This window comes from Patella vulgata, chromosome 9 (genome assembly GCF_932274485.2).
Source record: "Patella vulgata chromosome 9, xgPatVulg1.2, whole genome shotgun sequence".
Taxonomy (NCBI): domain Eukaryota; kingdom Metazoa; phylum Mollusca; class Gastropoda; family Patellidae; genus Patella; species Patella vulgata.
Genome location: NC_065887.2, coordinates 17,371,704 through 17,394,683, shown reverse-complemented (window position 1 = coordinate 17,394,683; position 22,980 = coordinate 17,371,704). Strand labels below are relative to the sequence as shown.

General features: G+C 37.1%; 2 long non-coding RNA genes across 3 annotated transcripts; one reads left to right on the top strand and one right to left on the bottom strand.

Moving 5' to 3' along the window:
- Window positions 1-3,636: 3,636 nt before the first annotated feature.
- LOC126832041 (uncharacterized) lies at window positions 3,637-14,299 on the bottom strand. Of its 2 annotated transcripts, none has more exons than XR_007684490.2 (6): window positions 14,160-14,299; window positions 6,784-7,146; window positions 6,284-6,427; window positions 5,447-5,524; window positions 4,586-4,704; window positions 3,637-4,074 (listed from the first exon to the last, which is right to left on the bottom strand). It is a non-coding gene; the product is annotated as an uncharacterized LOC126832041 (long non-coding RNA). The 2 variants fall into 2 exon arrangements; XR_007684489.2 differs by lacking the exon at window positions 14,160-14,299 and adding an exon at window positions 8,016-8,170.
- A 4,748-nt stretch (window positions 14,300-19,047) lies between these two features.
- On the top strand, window positions 19,048-20,123 carry LOC126832046 (uncharacterized). Its single transcript, XR_007684494.2, has 3 exons — window positions 19,048-19,067; window positions 19,594-19,677; window positions 20,068-20,123. It is a non-coding gene; the product is annotated as an uncharacterized LOC126832046 (long non-coding RNA).
- Window positions 20,124-22,980: the final 2,857 nt, after the last annotated feature.

Genomic DNA, 22,980 nt, shown 5'->3' with positions numbered 1-22,980 from the left:
TGATCTTGTCAATGGAACTTTATATTATACCAAAGTTTACTTTTATATAACCTAATGTCATTGTATATTGTTGTCACAACAACTCATCCATCTGTTCATCCACAAGATAGTGTCAGCACATAAAACATTAGTACACAATCATGACTGTATGGGGTTCTGTAGGTTGGAAAGAGATGGACCCTGTTGATTTCCAACTATTTCTCACGACATCTGCCCTATTTATAGACCTTGATTACTTTTTAATAGGTGGTCCAGTTCAATAAATGGAGGACACCTTTTGATTTTAGACAATTTTAGATAGTGGTTTAGTCAGTAAGAAGCTGGCTCGCTAACCAGGAGTTCTTGGGTTCGTTACAGTTACACCTTTGCGTGCACGTAAAAGAATCCTTGACAGTTGGAATTCAATACAAGAATAGACTGTAGTGCCGATGTCTGGGCGAAATTTGCCTCATGGCCGGTCTTCATTAGCACAATCGGCGCGAAAAAGTAGGACGTTAAACCTCATTTCATTTCGGACAATTACCGGTAATAAGAATCTTAAGTTTTGTTGTAATATCATGATAAAATTTTATTGTTGATCTCACTGAAAAGTTGATGTTGGGGGGTGAATGTTTTGTTGCTGTTACTTATAGTAGATCCGGAATGAAACCTGTGACATTGTAGCTATGCAATTTAAGATTTCGGCTAGCCGATTAGATACACTACAAAATCATTTACACCAGCATTTCAATACCAAAGATGGTCAACCTGTTTAAGTGTGTGTATGGTGTTTTAGTTCAATTTTAAATTTAGAAGCAGAAAACCCTCAAATAAAGTCTCAAGTTTTATTTAGTACTTGCAAGACATTATGTGGATCCTCTGACCGTATTTTATAGTTTGCATTAAATGTATAAGACATTATTTTAATAATGACTACCTTGCATTTGATTATTTTATAAAAGGATTGTTGTTGATATATATATTAAGTTTTATGTCTACATATATATATTTATATGTATGTTTATGGTTCCGGGTAAATAAAAATATCTAGTAGTCTCAACTTGTTTATTTGTTTATATATAGGGTCGCCTGTCTTGGTATTTCTATGGGTTCTCCAGTTTCCTCCCACGGTTAAAGACCCCAAGCAAATTATAGTAATAAATTGAACAATATGTTAGTCCCGAAGTGACATAGTTGTGTTGAGTGGAAGTTAAACCCCCATCTCTCTCTCTCTCTCTCTCTTGATAATATACTTCACTTGATACCATAAATCACCCTGGTCCACAGTGGATCTTACTCCATCACTAAGATCACTCATGGATGGCATGACAGTAGAGGGAAGCTGCTGTAATTAGGATGGATTATGCATATGAATATTCATTTATATTACTGTAGAAGAAGTGGGCCCGGCTTACAAATCCAAATGTGCTTTTCTAAATAAAACATACAAGATATAAAATGGAATAAATATAATTAATACATGAAAATACAATTATTAAGTAGAATAAAAACTGCTCAGCCTTTATTAAATTTCATTGTTAAATTATGTTCTGATCAAAATTGGGTAGATCCTGGCCTGGCTTTCACCCAGGAAAGTGTTAGACCTTGTCATGGGTCCCCAGCCAGTCAGCAGCTAAAACAAAAACATTCAGTCATGAATGCAAGGGAAAAAATTAGAAAGTAAGGAATCCAAAATAGCCGTAGAGCAGAGGTGGGGATAGAGCGTTATTTTCATCAGTGGAGTTCGTCCGTTTAGACCGAAAGGAACTACCTTGTGGTTTGCCTTAAAGAAGATAAATCACTAACATTTGGGACCTAGAAATTGACAAAAGTGCGTCGCAACGCATATAATACTGTAATATGAATGTATATAAACTGATTTACATTCAATGGTTTCCGTTTTTACTCCAATTTCAAATCAGTTATGTTAGGCGAAATAAGCCAGCAGTCTCAAGCGAGTGCAAATTTCTAGCGTCTGGTTATTCAAGTCTACATACGCTACTACTTAGCTACTTTAATTAAGATCGGCTGTTGTCTTCTACCCAGCTGCCCACAACCATCGATCTGATTGAGCGACTCGTTAGATGCACGCTTCAAGGTGTGTTTACTCTTTCAAGAATACCTGATACCACTACTGGGGCGTCACTAGAAATCCGGGGGGGGGGGGGGGCAAGGCGGAGACAACGTCAAGTTTGGCGTTAGGTCGCGGGGAACTACCCGCAAATTTGATAAATTCAGAAGCTTTGAGTTAATATTTCTGCTCATTTAAATGAATTCATATATAGGATTACAGTGATTGGGCGAAAATGGCGTTATTTCCATGAATGTAGGAGAGAAAATATATTTCCGCCCCCCCCCCCCCCGACACACACACATTCGCCTGTACTACTCATCAGAGGGATCACACTGCTAACAAGTCTTTGTTTTAATTTTGTATTAGCAAATCCGTCGTCATTAGCCCGGTTGGTGCAGAAAAGTAAGTATAAAACACCATTTTTATCTTCCGAGACTGTTGTTCATACTTGTACAAATGTACAGTTATTTACGCACCCACTATTTCCTTAAATTATTTATATTGATTTGTTCATTTATAGACCATTGATTATTATAAAACGGAAGCAAAGGAAAAGAAACTCGGTTAGACACGCCATGCCTTGTTACAGATTCATCAAACAATGAGTACAAAATATGATACAAACAAACTAGAAATAAATCAATCGGCCAATCAAAATTCGTTGGTCATTTTGTTTAAATGCGAGGGCTGAAAAATGACAGTATCCACAATATCGTAATGAACGCGTTGATTACAAAACAAAATAGGTCACTAAATTGAAATGTTTTAGGTGTAGTACAATCTGATTAAAACGCAGATCCTATTTCGTTTCGTTTTTTTATAGATCAAAATTTCGTTTTACTTGTCTTTACTGTGATCCGGAAGAGTTGTTATATAACCCGCTTTTGGTGATTGTGAGGGATTAGCCAAGGAAACGGTCTGTTGCAGTGAGTTCTTGGCGTGCAATGAGTGGAACTGTGGGTATGCAACTAGAAACATCAACACTGATTGGTTAATCAATTGTCTAATGTCATGGGGTCAAAAGCCGCCCGTATCACCCCTGACGCAACCCCCCACTACAACTCGTCAGATCTTCATGTAGTGTAGGCCATCGAAAGTATAAAAAACGAAACGAAATATAGATCTGTATTTTAATCAGATTGGGTGTAGTATAACTTACTTTTCGTAATCTCTATTATATTTTAGTATGTCCACATTCCTACTGTACAGAGAATCAAAGAACGCGCTTTCGATAAAGTTAATTTGGCTTTCTATTAAGATTGTATAGGCCTATCTTCTCTGGCAATAGGAAGCCGCGGTGGGTTGGTGAGTAAGGAGGTCCACTGCTCGATCCCGGTCTTGGCTGAATAAGCTTTTCGGGATTTTTCTGCGTGGTTTCCCATTGTCAATTGTGCTGGAGGGAAGGGGGTGGGGGCAGCGCGTAGTCGTTCGGATCGGATGAGGTCCCGTGTACGTACACCTTGCCATGGTCGTAAAAGAACTATTGCTTGAAAGTTGTAATTCGATATAAGAGTGGGCAAAATTCCCCTCATAGCACACCGTATGCCCGTCTTCATTAGCAGAAAATAGGACGTTAAACCTCATTCCATTTCTATGTTATTTTATTATGTACTCTGATTCGAAAATAGTCTCTGCCCTTGAACTGGAAAACCAGTAAAAGATTATAAGGTAAGATTTAATTTTCTTTTCTTCAAAAAATCACTTATTGCAGTTTAAATGTCAAGTAGAAGTAATAACACTAAAGGTCCGCTGGAAATTCATAATCATCATGGTAGAGAATGATTTATTGTCATCTTCATTTGTCTTCTACCCGATCCAATAGATGGACATTTACCACATAGCTAGAAAGGTCATATCATTCTAAGCTGCTTAAAATGTCAATTTACGCGCGTTTTTGGCCGCTTTAAATGTGTGCGTCATTTGAAGTCCATCTATAGTCGGTAACAAATCTGATTAAGCTTGCTGTATCTAGCCGGACAACTACCAACACACTGGTTCCACATTCTGTAGTCCTTACACATCTAAAAAAATTATGAAAACATAGAACTTATTAAACATAAGAAATTTTTAGCCCACGCGGGCCCCAGTATAGACCTTATTAAACATAACTTTTTTTTTAGCCCACGCGGAGCCCAGTCACCTACGCGGTATGTGGCAAGATTTAATTGAGTATCGATAATGGTGGAAACGGTGTCATGTAATTAGCGGGGTCAGTATAGCTTAATTAATCTGAACGCCAGCAGTTTGCTGTTTCTGCAAATGCCCACAATAATTGAATAATTAATATCACAGATAAGAAAACCAGTTTGATCTGCAAGACTGTAACCAAACCAGTAGGACGTTAAACCCCATTTCATTTTATTTCATTTCTCTAACCAAACACTTATTATTACACTACTTTGTCACTTTGTGTATATGGGCTTCTTTTGTGAATACCCTTACAGATTAATGGTACTACATGTATACTTTTATTTATAGCCCTTCTCAAAGCAAGGAAACAAATGCTTTAATAAGAATAATGTTTGTACTTACCATACATTCTCTGTCAGAAGGTCCCCAACATCCTCCAGCACAGCTAGCATTACAACACCCTTCAGCACCAGGTCCAAAACAACGATATGGACAAGATCGATGACAAGAATCTGGTAAAACTACAAAGATATGCAATTCGTTATTAGGCGGTTTGGTATTATAAAGATGGGTATTATATGGTTAAGTATTACAAGTTCAATAAGTATTAAATGGTTGGGTGTATTATTGTTAGGTATAATAAAGGTGGATATTATATGAAATGTGTATTAACGTCCTACTGTTCTTTTCCGATATGGCTAATGAAGACGGGGATATTATAAGGTTATATATTATAAGTATGTGTATTAAAAGATTGGGTATAAGAACGGGTATTATATGGTTGAATATTAAACTAGGTATTATATGGTTGGGTATTATAAGAGTGGTTGTTATATGGTTGAGTATTATAAGAATAGATATTATATGGTCGGGTATTATAAGAATAGATATTATATGGTTGGGTATTATAAGAATAGATATTATATGGTTGGGTATTATAAAAATGAAATGAAATGGAGTTTAACGTCCGGGTATTATAAGAATGTATATTATATGGTTGGGTATTATAAGAATAGATATAATATAGTTGGGTATTATACGAATGGGTATTATAAGGGTTAATATTAACAGGTCATGTATTTGGTATTAAAGGGCTGGGCATTATGATAATTGGTGTTATATGGTTGCATGGGTACTATAAGAAACGTTTTGCAAGGTTATGTATTATAAGAATACGTATTATATGGATGGGTATTAGAAGAATGAGTATTATAAGGTCAGGTATGATAAAGACCGTAATATTATTTCAAGAAAAAAGCATACCTCGTTGACACAACTTTTCACTAGCACTCCAACATCGACTTACGCCTTCAACCTTACAAGACGTTGGACATCCATCACCTTCAAAATAAGCATGGTGCATGAAATAGGGTTTAAAGTCTCGCCAATAATCATAATGCTTAAAGTCGACAAGTGTGTGAAATAGCTTTATTTAACGTCCGCTTTCACGCAAGTGATATTGCCGACAACAGTCAACAACGAAGGTTATACTAATTATTTATTATTCGTCACTCCTCAGCATACTCTTCGCCAAATTTCTTTGATGGTGTTTAGAAAACAACCAGTATTTAATTGATGAGCAAATGTAAGTGTAAACAGACACACGAAAATTACAGATTGCTTTTCCAACGGCAAGGCCACACAATTTTTATTTTCTGTTCTTCGGGAATACCTTTTAAAAAAAATCTTATTTCTTTAGGAAAAAGACTAATTTAAAAACCAAAAGTACTTTGTTATACTGTTCAAACACTTTAGTTCCAAATTAAGTTTTGAAATATTAAACAAAGTATCTTTCACGTGATTCATGACGTAGCTATTTATTTATCAATCCCCGGCGAATTGAAAATTCAATTTGTTTGGCATTAATGAACAATGTTCCATTTGTAATATAACTTCGGTAGAACAACCCGTGTCAGAATTGCAGATTTTTAACATCTATTTAAATGGTTTTTCGAGAGACTTTGTACAGAATACACAAATTCGAATAATGGACTTGTAAAATAAAATTTGACACTGTTTTGCCACGATCTGAATATCAATTATACAGAACCAACGGATCGATCATACAAAAGTTCATTACGTGACTGTTACATTACTTACATTTACGATTAAAAGGAGGGGTTTGATCTCCCCGAGGGAACATGGTTGACCTCCTTCCTCTACCTGTGATAGCGAACCAATCAATAGTATCTACATAACACAATCGTGGATTTTGGGCAAACATGACGATGCCATTTGAAATCTCTGAAAGTGAAAAATAAACCATTTAAATAATTAACATGTTTGAAATCTCTGGAAGTGAAAAATAAACCATTTTTTTTAAATAATTAACATGCTTTTCGCAACAAACACATTTTTTTGTGATTGATCTGCACCCGGGTTTCCAAAGCGTGAGAATTTTACCAAGGAACAGATCCTAAATAAATTTCGAATTCTGTTACAGTGCGGTAATGACCCCAACCTCAGATCTCAAAAGCTAGAGCTAGTGACTGTATTCTGCAACTGTGTACATCTCATGGCAATGAACTTGTACTCTGTTTCCCTATATAAATGTTGTCGGAGAAAATAATTAATTAATGAAAAGTATACTTTAAACAAACCTCGTAAGGCGGGAAGATGGAGCTCTGTAAGTCCTACTTTGGGGTCACTGAATCTGTAATTTAGCACCACGCCTAGACTGACTTCTGCATCTCGAATTCTTATCGTCTGATTACCTCTAATGATCTGTAAACTGGGCAAAGGTAGAACTGATATTTCCGACGACAATCCGATCAAAACATAGCCGGAGACGTAACGGATGTCTTCTAAAAAGGACAGGTCGTAGTTGTAATTCTCAATATTAAGATGTGTCACCTCCAAGTTACCGTAAATATGAGTACATCCTTTGTAGCGACGTCGCATATTGCGGTAGTGCCTTTCTGGACTAGCAGTGTAACTGAAGTCATTGTTTGTGCCTGGACAAGCTGAAAAAGAAAACGTAATATACTTGGTTTGTTTAAGCGCTTCGTCATCTCCAAGTGACCAACATTTGATTATAAAAGTACCACAGAATCACACCACACAATAAATAAACATGACCTGGCGACAACCCCCAGATAGATCAGCAAGAGAAACATATCAAAATATCTCTCGGAGCAGACCACTCCCACAGAGGAAGCCCACTCCCCCACCACCTACCCCATCCCCGCCACCCCTACGACAGAAAAGCTACTCCCATCTCCATGAAGCAAACCCATCCAATGACCTCAGAGTGAATAAGCTAGAATTTCTCATATTTCTTTCAGCGGTGAAGATTAGAAAGTCCACTACATTTGACAAATTGTAAGTTTAGATTTACTTGAAAAGAGATAGCAATAATAAGGTTGAGTTTTTAAAAAAAAGCAACCTAAGTCTTGATATTTTTGAAAGTTAATTGATAGGCATGAATAATTTACAGATACAGAAACAATCATTATATTGCACGACGATCGCTCTCACGCACAGCTTGTCAAAATGACGTGCTATTATCATGAAACCAGTGATTATTTCGCGTAAAAATTGTGTTCTGTTAACAGCTGGGTTGTTAAAACGATTTTTTTAAATGCTAACATCTGTTTTCATATATATATATGTGAATGTTGAACAATGTAGGTACATAACTCTTGATCTTGTCCATGCACAAAGTACTAGGCCTACCCGCGTTTCAGTGAAGAATTGAAGAATTATATTCCTGATCATCGACCAGGCTACCAATTATATGTGGATATTCATTCAACGGTACAAAAACATTTCATAGATTGTGTATCTGACATTTCAAATAAATAACGGAATAATAAAAACGGTTCAAACCAACCTTTCTCAGCGGGTATTTCCAGCATCGGTTTTTTCGTTTTAGATTGGACCACATCAAAACACAAAATTATCATTAGAGGCAAAATTATTTCCGTTAGCAACATTACGGTTTTTATAAACCACAATTGAAAAGAAAATCAAATGGACTAAAACTCTTTGCGTCTAGTTAGAAAATGCTTTGGGTGTTGTAAGTTCAGGAGATAATAATAATTAACGGGACAATGGATATTATTAATAAGGTTTATGATAGTATACATGTTTAATTTAAATGTCAGGGTACAGAAAATGGGATCAATGTATAGTTTGATGGACAACTGCGGTAATTATTCCACCCATTAAAAGCCACAGAATCTATGATTAGAGGACATTCTAGAAAAGTTGTCAACATTATCACATAATTTCTATTTTTCGTGGCGATCTACAACCAGTGGTATCTTCATGAAGAAAATATTATGGAACACAATTACTATTTTAAAGGAGCTAAATCGCTAATATTTGGGACCTAGAAATTGACAAAAGTGGGTCGCAACGCATATAATACTGTAATATGAATGTATATAAACTGATTTACATTCAGTGGTTTCCCTTTTTGCTCCAATTTCAAATCAGTTATGTTCGGCGAAATAAGCCAGCAGTTTCAAGCGAGTGCAAATTTCTAGCGTCTGGTTATTCCAGTCTACATACGCCGTTTGATTTGGTGCAATGTGTCTAGCCTCGCCCCTCGAGTCTCTTGATACAACTGGGACTGAAGCGCATTATGGTACACGATTCGTGTACCAATGGTAAAATGTTTATTTTGTCTTAAATATTGGATATCAAAAGCCCATCTTTTTCCGGTAAGATCACAACATGAATGTTGATTTAATTTGACAAATAAATCGTGTTTTCAATGTTGAAGAGTTTGGATGATATTGAGTTAGAGACTTAGCTACTTTAATTAAAATGCGATTTTTATTTTTTTTAAAAAAAAAAAGATATATAAGAGAAATGATTCCATTATTGCAGAAGGGAAGGAGAATCCTTGAGTGCAACAATGTATAAGAGAGAATGTCCCTGAGTGAAGAGTGTCGCTAACTAATAGACCATTAATGATACAACGTTTAGGAATGGTCAAGGAATAAATTAAACGGCACAAATATATGCCAAAAGAAGACTCTACTAACGAAACAAAGTAACGTATAGCATACGAGTGCCAATAATGAATGAGAAGTCCCTAAAATCTAACCAAATTCCTTCCGAAAAACTTACCTAAAAATACCTCATACCTCTAAGGTGAGAATATCTCTAGAAATACCTTATATGAGTATGAGAACTACCCTAAAACTATATTATAGAACGTATTGTCCCGAAAAGTATGAGAATTCTTATAGCATGTGGTGCATCTAGAAATATAAGGATGATCCTAAAAATAACTTATAGCATGTGGTGCATCTAAAAATATAAGGATGGCCCTAAAAATAATTTATAGCGCGTGGTGTGCCGAAGCATGAGGATGACCCTAAAATTAACTTAAATATAGTACATGCACTGGAAAGTACGTTAGTTACCATGAAAATAACTTATGATAAAAAAAAGTGTGAGAACGCCCAAAAAGTAACACTTAAAGCTTATTAATATATTCAGTATTCACTGACCGAGATTGTACTTGGCTGTATTAAATTGCGAATAATTTCAGTAAACGGTTTGACATTTATTTCAAATTATGTGACACAAATTTCGCGGGGCAGGTTACTATTAAATCGTATTTTAATTAAATTTCTCAGACCCGTTTTTCTTATTATCATGTACTAGCAGGATACCCGGCTTCGCTCGGGGTCATAACCCCGAAACCGGAAGTGGTAGACTAACGCCACCAGGTCTATGTTACTCCTCGGTCCGAGCTACCCCTATACCCCAAATTTCAGACTCGGGCAGACCTAGTGTAGCCGCCAACCCCGACCAGACCGGCTTAGCTCGGGGGTCATAACTCCGAAACCGGAAGTGGTAGACTAACGCCACCTGGCCCATGTTACTCCCCAGTCCGAGCTACCCCTATACCCCAAATTTCAGACTCGGGGCAGACCTAGTGTAGCCGCCAACCCCGAACAGGCCGGCTTCGCTCGGAGGTCATAACTCCGAAACCGGAAGTGGTAGACTAACGCCACCTGGCCTATATTACTCCCCGGTCCGAGCTACCCCTATACCCCACATTTCAGACTCGGGGCAGACCTAGTGTAGCCGCCAACCCCGAACAGACAGACTTCGCTCGGGGGTCATAACTCCGAAACCGGAAGTGGTAGACTAACGCCACCTGGCCTATATTACTCCCCGGTCCGAGCTACCCCTATACCCCAAATTTTAGAGTCGGAGCAGACCTTGTGTAGCCGCCAACCCCGAACAGACCGGCTTCGCTCGGGGGTCATAACTCCGAAACCGGAAGTGGTAGACTAACGCCACCTGGCCTATATTACTCCCCGGTCCGAGCTACCCCTATACCCCACATTTCAGACTCGGGGCAGACCTAGTGTAGCCGCCAACCCCGAACAGACAGACTTCGCTCGGGGGTCATAACTCCGAAACCGGAAGTGGTAGACTAACACCACCTGGCCTATATTACTCCCCGGTCCGAGCTACCCCTATACCCCAAATTTTAGAGTCGGAGCAGACCTTGTGTAGCCGCCAACCCCGAACAGACCGGCTTCGCTCGGGGGTCATAACTCCGAAACCGGAAGTGGTAGACTAACGCCACCTGGCCTATATTACTCCCCGGTCCGAGCTACCCCTATACCCCAAATTTTAGAGTCGGAGCAGACCTTGTGTAGCCGCCAACCCCGAACAAACCGGCTTCGCTCGGGGGTCATAACTCCGAAACCGGAAGTGGTAGACTAACGCCACCTGGCCTATGTTACTTCCAGGTCCGAGCTTCCTCTTTACCCCGAATTTCAGACTCGGGGCAGATGTAGCCGCCAACCCCGAGCAGACAGACTTCGCTCGGGGGTCATAACTCCGAAACCGGAAGTGGTAGACTAACGCCACCTGGCCTATGTTACTCCCCGGTGCGGGCTACCCCTATACCCCAAATTTCAGACTCGGGGCAGACCTAGTGTAGCCGCCAACCCCGAACAGACCGGCTTCGCTCGGGGGTCATAACTCCGAAACCGGAAGTGGTAGACTAACGCCACCTGGCCTATGTTACTCCCCGGTCCGAGCTACCCCTATACCCCAAAATTCAGATTCGGGGCAGACCTTGTCAGGCCCTCCTTCCTGCATCACTGACAAGTGGAAACCACGCCGAAAAATCTGGATGAACCTTCTCGGCCAATGCAGGGATTGAACACCCGACCTACAGGCTAGCGAGCCGGCGTCTTACCCACCAGTGTTTACGAATAAAGATCAAATCGTAACCACCCAAGCCCGTAACTAGGGGGGGGGGGGGGGCGCAGAGGGGGGGGGGGGGGTATCCAGTATAACCAACGCCAATCAAAGTAACAACCAACCCTGCGCCAACCAAACCAGCGCAAACCAGAGAATTCGTGTGTCGCCAAGGCCTTCTTCCAGGCTCTCCAATGCCCCACCACTTGACCATTATGGGAAGCCAGGAGACTTTAACACCTACCAGAAGTTTCGCCTGGAAGATCCAAAATCTGAATAAATTCGTAAAGCCTGCAATGAAAACGCCAACCATAGCCACCACCGTAGAGTCACTGAACATGAAATGAGCCAAGGACGTCGCCCCGTCCTTGTCGACACACCACCAAGCCATGCTAGCGGATAAACTGGAGTACCTGAAGTCACGTCACTTTACCAAAGACGCTGTAAAAGAGTAGGCCTACACTAGTCAAGATTTAGCATGACCCAAGAAGTCCCATGGCAAGCGACTTCGTGATACATGTACACCTTTGGCAAACTAAGGGAAATGGGGTACTCCAAAGGATATCTCCGACGCATACTCTAGCTGAAATTGCCGCCAAAGAAACAAACAATATGCAATTAACATTTAAAACCAAAACTTGTGACCACCCCAGATATCAGATATGCAAAATCATCAACATATCCGACCACTTTTATAATAAAATAGATGACACACAATTCCCAATATTAGACCACCAACTTTCGTGAAGCAGTTCAAACATAATTTATCTAATTTCCTGTAGACAATGTGACAAACAATACATAGGAGACACCAAGAATGCACTTATAGGAAGGGTCACCAAAAGAGACAATTAAATCGGTATCATCCAATCACTTTAACCAACCAAATTACGACATTTCTGATCTCACTGTCACGCCATAGAAAATACTAAGAACTTTGAAACTTTTAGGATAAAAGGAGAAAAATTCTGGATTGAAAAATTGAAAACAACAGCCTCCCTTGGTTTGAATATTCATACGGCTAGAGCAGTGGTTCTCAACCTTTTTTGCCAACGGCTCACCTTGGAACACATGAAAAATTGGCGGCACACCTGGCTAAATATACGTAAAAGATATCTGAATTTTACAAAATAAAAACATGGCAAGTCATAGACGGCATACAACCGTAGACAGAGACTAGTCATAGACACATAGAATGACTCAAACTAAATAAAGAAAAAACGCAGCTATGAACTTTTTTATTGTAGTATTTCGTATTTCATCAGTCAAATAGCTGGCTTCTTTAGTGAGAAATGTTCTTAGTGTGCCGTTCAAAATTTCGCGGCACACCTGTGTGCCCCGGCACACTGGTTGAGAATCACTGGGCTAGAGCAATAGCCCGCTTTGTAGTCCCATTTAGCACAACAGCAGCAAGTGCACCCAAAATCATCATAATACACTATACACTGTACTGATCTCCAAGGAAATCACAGAAAATTTTCACACAAAAATTCATAATTGCATATTCTAAAAATAAAAATCTTAGTGCACGGTTAATTGAACTATAAACAAGACCATAAGAAATAAAATCAACTAGATATATAAGAATCCCTAGCCCTAACGCGAGGATAGTGGAACAAAACTGGTTTTAGAAAATCCTGTCCCTAGTAAGAAACACACTGACGTGGCTATCATCCAACAGCCTCAATTTAATTTTCTATTTTTTCTTCAGAAACAAAAATAGCAGAAGACCAACAGCGTCATCCACAGAAAACATTCAGCCCCACCACCGCCAAAAACGGCTACCAAAAACTAGGAAATACCACGAACTAAATTTCCATTATCCTAGGTCAGTGCTTATGTGGAGACTTAACCTCCCCCCCCCCCCCAAACTCTTAAACCTAACCCTAGCGGGTTGCCAAGGGCCCAAATAACAGTTCAAGCTTCGGGTTCCTAAAATATCGCTCCACAACTATCGTAGTATATTTGTTTGTTAAATTAATGACTTATAATATTGACTATGTTGAACTTGAGTGTGCTTGATAACGATAAGAGGATACTTGTCGAAACTTCGTGCTTTTAGAATAAAACGAGTGATTGTATCCCATAAAAACTGTGTTCTGTTAAACTTGTTACTTGTTAGATATTCCTAGATATCTATATACTCAAAATAAATTTACGACCTTGAACAAAATTTACCGGCAATAATAATAACCAATCTTTCAAAATTTCAAAAAAAACCATTAACGAGTTTGATTTCGGAAAACCACACAATCGTTAAGTTCGAGGAAAGAATTATTTTCTAATCAGAATATCACCTGCAATGTTGTCGGAAATGTGATTAAAATTACAAAATTTTATGACCACTCTGGTTATTGGCCGCGCTGGCTTTTTTTTCAAGGAGACAAAGAAGTATATGAAAGGGTGTATGGGGTCGTGGTGACAGCCAAACTGTTCCACAATGATGATGGCAGTCTTGTGAAGTTCGTTGTACTGATAATGAACATGACACTTGTAAGTCAGCGACCACAATTTTTTCAATTTGTGCTGTGTGCCTACTTTGTGACCAAACCAGCATTTATTTTTTTTTAAAACTCTTCTTTATTACAAATATAATTTGGTTAACCGTTAATTTGAAGAAAGTGTGCTTAATAACGCGCTATCATGATAAAATTTCTCAGAATAAAAACATGTTTTCAGAAATTGAAAAACACTCTTAAAATGTTTCCTTTAAAAAAAAATGTATGAAAATTTTAACGTTAAATTTGAAATTTAATTTCTAAGCGTAAACTTATAACATTAGATAATGGCCTACCTTTATCCGGTGTAACATCATTCAGTCCTGCCTTGGTACCAACAATCGTCATGGTTAATACAAGAAATTGCTTCAGAAAACACATTTTGGAGTTTATTAAAGAAATAGAATACTGTATTAGAGACCTACCTTCAGTTTAAATATATAGCAAAGAAATTCTTCATTCCCAATTATCCAGAATTTTCTCTGAACTCAAGGAATTGTGAAACTGGTAAACCAAAGCTACGATAATTCCAAACGATCAATTGATAGCGGCGTGAGAAGTTCGATGATTTCCGGCTCATTAAAGTAAATCTAGTGTCATTTAATATTCATCATTCGGAACTCCGAGTTGAATATATACATCTATTAAACGACATTCCCTGCAAGGCGCGTGAGTAAAGGTTACGTACCTGCGAGTAGGTGGTAGACTACTATAGGCCAAAACAATGTCAATGTGTTTATTTTATTGCGTACAAACCAAATACAATTTATGATATTTTTGTTCATTTCACGAAAGTAAATACCAAAAATATTTCGAAGATAAAAGCATTTTTGTGATTGTTAGTTTATTCATTAACCTTTTGAATCATGATTGGCTGGTTTATCTATCGTTTCAGAATAGTGAATAAAAGTTCATTAAAACGATGACAGCCTGGCCTATTTATTCATGTCGGTTAAATAGGCTGTGACTTTTTAATTGGCCTAATCGGGAGCAGGGCCCAATTTCCGAATTCGAACTCCCAAATCACCGCAACTCCATTTTCCTCATAATTCCTCGATTAAATGTCAACATGATTTATCAAACGAAACCTCACGGAATGTATATCACACCCCTGTTGAAACCAACACGCAAATAAAGGACAAAGGAACCCATGGGAATGACGGTGCATGTGCATTACTATTCGCCATCGGCATTTACACTACACCCACAAAAAGGTCACTTGATAGCAAATAAAGGAAATGTAACAGACCTAGGTTATCATTTGACGGTTTTTCATTCTACAGAGCGGGTGATAAATTTTCTGTTTATAAGGATGGTTACGTACTAATTTGATAAAAAATATTGAAACATCACACAGGAAGAATGCGGCGAGAAATGTTTGAATGTTTGCTAATAATGTATTTTGGTAATATTGTTTTGGATACTTGGAAGAAGAGGGACCCTGGTTTTGGTATTTTCTCGACTATTATTATCATTAAATTAATCATTATAAACTGTCCCTAGATTATCACAATTTTCCATCAGGTTAACTAACATCGTCGTCATCTACATGACAAGGACCATTGTTCCCATCTCCATGACAAAACACCACTGACACCTTCTACACCACAAGAGCCCCGGGTTCCGTCCACGTCACCAGCATCATTAGCCATAAGTGTCAGTTCATTTTAAGTATAATACAAACGCATGAGCTATATTTAGCTATATAAACAGTTTTAGCATGCATTGCCCTGTGCATGACATACGCCACTATTTTATAAGTAATTCGAGCAATGGTTTGGACCTGGAATTCAGAAACCAACGGCTACTGGAAAAGGGGGTAACCATGGCATCATCATCAATTTGAATTACATGTATATTGTACTCTAATCGTACTCTGAGGTCCAACCTGGTTTCGAATCCCCGGTTGTACGTGACAAGGAGTAGGGTCGCCTGTCCAACCTCGTTGGTTTTCTCCGGGTCCTCTGGTTTCCTCCCACTGCTAAAGACCCCTACGCGCAAGCGAATTATTAAAAGTTTACGTTAGTCCCGAAATGACCTCGTTTGTGTCGAGTGGACGTTAAACCCCATATCTCCCACCTCTCTCTTGAGGTCCAACCCTTTCTGAAACGAAATATTTCGAATGCAAACCTGAAAACAGGCAATGCGTCACGATATATTGAATATCGGCAAATGTCTTCCGACACGTTTTTTATTGTATAAATGACGTATTGCCAGTACGTATTTACTGATCGATTGCGTGGGCCGTATGAAACATTTTTATTAAAGGAGAATTCTCTGTAAGGGAGATATCAGATCCTTTTGATAAAATTTAGCAATATTATGTCGTTTTTGAACAGGTTTTTATGTCGTTTTACATTTATGATCTCTCAAAATCTACGTCGGCAATAAAGCATCCGACCCTATAACTTCTACAATACCTAGCTCTCCAAATGATTGTACTATTGGGGTCTAAACTTCTTGTGTTGTTCTCATTCATCTTATGTCATGTATAATGTTTTTCAAATGCATATCAAATAGTACATTTTATAACCTATTTTTGATGACCTATCCAGCACTTTAAACAGACACCGTTCCTTTAAGATAAATACGCGTGTTTATTCTAAGCATTTCTTATCTTAGTGTTCTATTCAAATGCCTCTTTTGTTATTAAAGTTTCGTTTATTGCGTATTTAACAAACATTGCAGGTATGATTCAAGCAAATATTGGTTATCACGAAATAAAAGTGTTTATATCGATTTCATTACAATAATAGATTTCTATCAAAATAAATTCTCATAAAAAATAATAAAAGTACAATGTGATGTTTAGAATGAGTGGTTAATTAATATTGGTGGGTTTACTATTTTATAAAGATATAAAGAAGCATACAGGAAAAAACTGCTCATACCTGAAAGTTATGAAAAAACTGTCTCATTTAATCATTTAATACACACCGGATGTAAATTATTTCTGTCAGGCCCGCTTTGTAACTGTTCCCGATCCGTTGGTACATCGCTTGTTAGGACTTCTTTGGGTTTGTTATTGTGGCTATTTTCTGCTTTCTTTTATTATTTTTTTTTGGGGAGGGGGGGGGTATCACCATGATCTATTTGGCTCGCCCCCGGTGTTGGCATGTTTGGCTCTTGTCAGCGATGCAGGGCGGAGGGTCTGGCAAGGGCAGTGTCTAGTGTCGTTTGGATGGGATGGAAAAAAAACGAAATCCTGTGTACACATGGGCGTACACGTATAAAAAAAACGCTTGACAGTTGTAATTGGAAATAAGAGCGGGTCGTAGTATCGCAAAATTTCCACCACAGCACATTGTATGCGCATCTTCACTAGCACAATCGGTGCAGAAGAGTAGGACGTTAAACATCATATTATCATTTGATTCCATTCATTAATTATTTTTTTTTGAAATAACACCCATCGTTATTAATATAAGTCTGCTACTACGTAAACATCTTTGATCGGAAATGACGTGTTTAGTAAGATTTCTTTCAGGAATCCATGATAAACGTCTATCTTTTAATGAAGCCAACATTTCACATTAATTACAGATTCAAGTGTCAACTGATCGTATAGTGAAGCCATTAAACTTTGACTGGAAGGTTAACATTATGTCAATGTGTTCATCAATTATAAAACGTCAACATTCATCTTGTAGTAACTACACCTATATAATAGCTATCATGTCCTCCTTATAGGTTGCGATGTTAAAAAAAATTCTAACAAAGTTTCAGTCTTTTGATTCCATTTAGCTACGAGAACGTAGCTAAAAACTTTGAGATATACTGACGTGCTTGTTTTTACGGAGGGTTGAGGGAGGAGGTTTGTTATCTAGATTCCATTATGTTGCAGCGAGACTGTCGGCAGTTTATGTTCAAGGAGTTCCGCATTTTGCAGTTGCAGAGTCAGCAGAATTTTATACATTGAAATTACATAGCAATATCAGAATTTGTCAACCAAATTTTTCTATCATCACAATATCAAATTCTAAGCTTTTACCATGAAAGCACGGGCCACGGGGAAAATACTCTACACCTTTCATTATGCACCACATTCCTCCCACACGAGTCTATATATTTTAACCCGTAAATTCGCCATCAATTTGGTATTTGTCTTTGGCAGTTTCTGAATTGTTCAAAGAACAATTCCACTAAATCTGGTTCGGAAATGAAATGAAATGGGGTTTAACGTCCTACTGTTCTGCTCCTAAACTTGGCTAATGAAGACGGGCATACGCCATACAGTGTGCTATGAAGGGAAATTTTGCCCGGGCAGCGGCGCTACGGCCTACTCTTATATCGAATTCCAACTGCCAAGGGATCTTTTACGTGCACGCCAATATGTACACGGGACCTCGGTTTTTCGTCCCATCCGAACGACTAGACAGTTGTCCTGTTTGACGTTAATTTTTATTATGAATTAATACGATGACATTGTGATTCAATTTTATTGATGCAAAACATTAATTGTGATATCGCATATGATATGTTATGTACCCTGTATATGGGTCTTATACTGTAGAGTTATGTGATTTAATACTTTGTACGTTTTGTTTCATATGCAGGTTTCATACCTTTTTATTTATCGAGTGCTCTGAATTTATGTCCGTCTATATTTTTGTATCCGTCCAATCTTTTGCACCTGTATTTCATATTTTGTATATTGTATGTTGTCCTCAAGGGAGGTTCCGATGCACCTGTACTTAATATTTCGTATATTGTATGTTGTCCTCAAGGGAGGTTCCGATGCAATACTGTGTGTCTTGTGTTATAATTGTCATATTGTTATAATTAAATGTACATGTTTATATTGTATGCTGACCTAAATGGATGTTTCGATGCAATAAAATCTTATCTTATCTTATCTTATGTCTATATCATTATCTCGCGCTTTGAGTGCCCATCCTGTCGCACCATCTGATAATAAAGGATAAAGCACAATTAGAACACTTTTCTCATAAAAAAGATTGTTTTACAAAATTTTTTATGTAGCTGAGCCTGATCCGCGCCTGATAAAGAACAACCAAAAAAATCGCATCGCTACGCTTGGCACGTCTTCTGTATATAAAACCCTCATTATCCCCCTCTCCCCCTGGGGTTTAATTCGTCACTGGGGAAATCCGACAGAATTTGACAATTTAATTGGGTGTGCTACTAAAGGGAGGCAACTGTCGATAAGCGCTCTTTACGTTTTGAGATACATAGAGTAGCATGTGAGTGAAAAGCATTAATTTATAAACTTCGATTATCCGCAATTCTTTGAACAATAAGGGGGAACATGGCATCATTTGCTGAAATTAAACGATTACAAGAAGAGGAGAAGGCTTTAATTTCACTAACATCTAGATTTAGTGATCAACTGACAAGATTAAAGGTAAAGCTTTGGTGTCAGTTTCGACCAAAAACCAACCGAGGAAAACGAAAGTAGACATGAATATAGTTCTATTCTATTTGCTCGATCGTGTGATACATGATACGTAGTTTATTTATCTTTTTGAGGTCCTATCTAACGTCTCCTTTGATCTTAAGAATGGAAATCAATACCAATTTTTTTAGTCGAGAAAAATCATCAGATTTTTTGGAGTGCCTAAAAAGTGTGTAGAGAGAAGGGAATTGTTGTTATCTAGTACAGTGATCATGTTACATAACTCACGGTAGTAGGTGCCACCATCAACTAAATGGGTATTTATCAATGAGTACCAGGAATTATTTTAACATTTGTCTTGTATACAATTACAGGTAGAAGAATTGGCATTAGTTAGCATGCTACGAAGGGAAGCAGAAGAAAAAGAAAGTGAAGGATCAAGTGAAAATGAAACTCAGGTACATGTAATTAATAGCAACTCTTAGGGCTGTGCACATAATAACCTATTTTTGTGTCGTATTGAAATAGTTACCATAGTGAGTAAGCCATATCTTTTAAATTTTCTCTTACCTGAATACTTTAAGCTGTCTTCATTAGCCCAGTTGGAACAGAACAATTAGACGTTATACCAATTTCATTATCATTTCGAATTCTTTAAGCGTAAAATTAAATTATATTAGTTTTGACGCCCCCCCCCCCCCAAAAAAAAAACCCCCAAAAAACAAACAAAAAACCTAAATAAAGGATTCTGTTCCAACAGGTCTCGCAAGTACTAATAATAAGTTTGTTTTTACTATAACTCATTATAACTAATACAATTTTTTATGATTTTATTAATTTGGTTTTAGCAAGTTGAGGTAGTAAAGAATGAAAAAGAGGACCTTGATTTAGCTGTACAGGATCCATTCAGTTTAGGTAAGAAAAAGAGTGTGAAGATGGTCGACATGCCATTAATGGATTGTGACCATGTTAGGATTACTTCAATTTAATATATTCCATTTGTACAATCATGTACAGTGTGTAAATTGACTGACAGGTCAAAACAAATTCAGTAAATCTTGACAACAATTATTTAGTATTATTTTGAGCTTATTAAGCTTTCAGCCTATCATTTTCTTGATTATAAGTCATTATTCAATTGTTGTTCGAATATTCGATTCATTTGAAATGATCATTCCTGGGTCATTTAGGATGCTTTTCAAATTTCTAGAAAATAATAATCTTTCTAATCAAAATACTTTCCTTTATATGATTGTTTATTCAAGTATTTGATTTCGTAGAAATATTAATATAATAATAAATATTTCATTAGAGACAATAAAATGGAGTCTATTCCATTAGTTTAAATTGATATATCCATTGACATATCGAATAATTAACACTTAAAAGTCAGTTTGAATAGTCTTAGAAGAACTTTTCATATTCGAATATTTGTGTTAGCTTTTCTAAATTTACCATGCATCACTATATAAACAAAAAGATTTAAAGGCTCAATACCACTCTTGTTGTAACTGAATAATATGTCCCAATCTTTATTCTGGTCAACAAATTGTACTATTTTAGAATATTTCAATTAATTGATGATACAAATTTCATCTTAACACACCTTATTTAAAAATTTTGAAAAATTCAACATAATGGTTTGAAATGTCTAACGTAAACCTTTTCAAATGAAACTTCGATTTAAAAATATTTTCGAACCCTCTGGACAAGTAAAATAGGATGTAATGGATAATTTACACAACAGGTAGGACACTTAAACATCTAGTACTTAGATATAGATATTATTTATTTTCTGGAGCTTTCAAGCCAGCAAGAGTGTTATTGTCCCTTTAAATGGGTTTACAAAATATTTCCAACTGGATGCTATTCCACATTTCAAGTGTCAACAAATTGTACTATTTTAGAATATTTCAATTAATTGATGATACAAATTTCATCTTAACACACCTTATTTAAAAATTTTGAAAAATTCAACATAATGGTTTGAAACGTCTAACGTAAACCTTTTCAAATGAAACTTCGATTTAAAAATATTTTCGAACCCTCTGGACAAGTAAAATAGGATGTAATGGATAATTTACACAACAGGTAGGACACTTAAACATCTAGTACTTAGATATAGATATTATTTATTTTCCGGAGCTTTCAAGCCAGCAAGAGTGTTATTGCCCCTTTAATATGAAATATATATTTTGTTATTTTAGCATTTCAATATGAAGAAGAAGAAGATGAAGAAGAAGATGAACCGGAACATGAGATGGATGATTTAAATACTTTCCTCAATGAACTAACAGCAAAACACACTAAATCATGAAAATAAAGTGATTTAGGGATCAACCTATGGCTGCCAGGAGTTTATAAGGCTGCTTTAATCTTCTGATATTGGCAGTTATTTTTGAGAATTAAATTCCAGTGCAAATTGTTGCATAACTTGGTTGGTTTATAATAAGATGGGAAGTAAAATGCCATACCTTTGATATGCCTAGTCTATATAGAAGAAAGGATGAAAGAATACCTATGCTAAATGAGCATCTCACCTACAACTGGCTCTTCTTACAAGTTTTCCAGAATACTTCTGTCTGTGATATTGCCCTGCGTGGAAGCATCAAGTCCAGAACACCAAATGTGAAGAAAGGTATCAACTATGTTTAAGAGAGACAGATACGAGATTACATACATGCATCTATCATCACTTTATGTAATATTTTAAGGTACATTCTATCAATGAGAAAAATCAGGAGAAGAAACTCTTTATGCATCAACATATGTCGATTTCAGTGATAAAATAAATAGACTCTATTTTGTTGCATATAAAACATAGTTGAAATGAAAGTACTTTTATATTGTGAATTGTTTTTCTTTTCTGGGGATCACCTTTTAAAGATATTTTAAGGCAGTGTTCTCACCTCTGAGGGATAATGACTGTGCAATGGCACTGCCTAATCATGGGATGGGATCTTTCTAAGTGTAAGAATTAGTCATGCATCAATGGACAGTTGAAATTCCAAATAGAGAACAGTATTTGGAAGATTGCTAAATAAAAAGAGATGGGGTTTAATTTCTGGTTTATATAATATTTTGCTTATAGTGAGACTAAAATTTTAACTAGTATAAATAATGTACGCTTGGTACATTGCCTGTACCATTATTTGAAATAATGATACGCCAAAATCAAAGGATGACGTCACATCTGTATTTTGATGCCTTTTAATAGAAATAAAAATTACATTCTGGGTCAAATATATATTGTTCAATCAATGATAATATATTATTGCCATTTAAAATTGATTGGTTTCCCTTTGGATTGTACAAGCCAGCCTATTCTTTATGTGGTTTTTTTTTGGGGGGGGGGGGGTACTAAGATCAGCTTATTTGCATAATGTTAGCCGTCTTTACATATTTTAAATATTTTTGACAAACGTTTGGAGATTTATGTGAACGATTTGTTTTGTTGCAACTTTAAATGTACAAATAATGGAGTTATGCCCCTTATACCGAATAACCACACTATTGACCTAAATAAGTCATAGCGCCCCGAAGGCGTATACATCCAGTCTTTTGACCATATAAAGGTATCTTTCAGTTATGGTACGTACTGGATAATCTAAACTACAAATCTGTGCGGTAAACAGAAGAACTAGGTCAGCCTGACACAACTGCACGACTTAGTTGGGTCAAAAAAATTACATAACACCCCCTATTCCAAGGTTTTCGCTAATAAATGCTCATTTCTTACGGTTCTTGACTGGGTAGGCAGT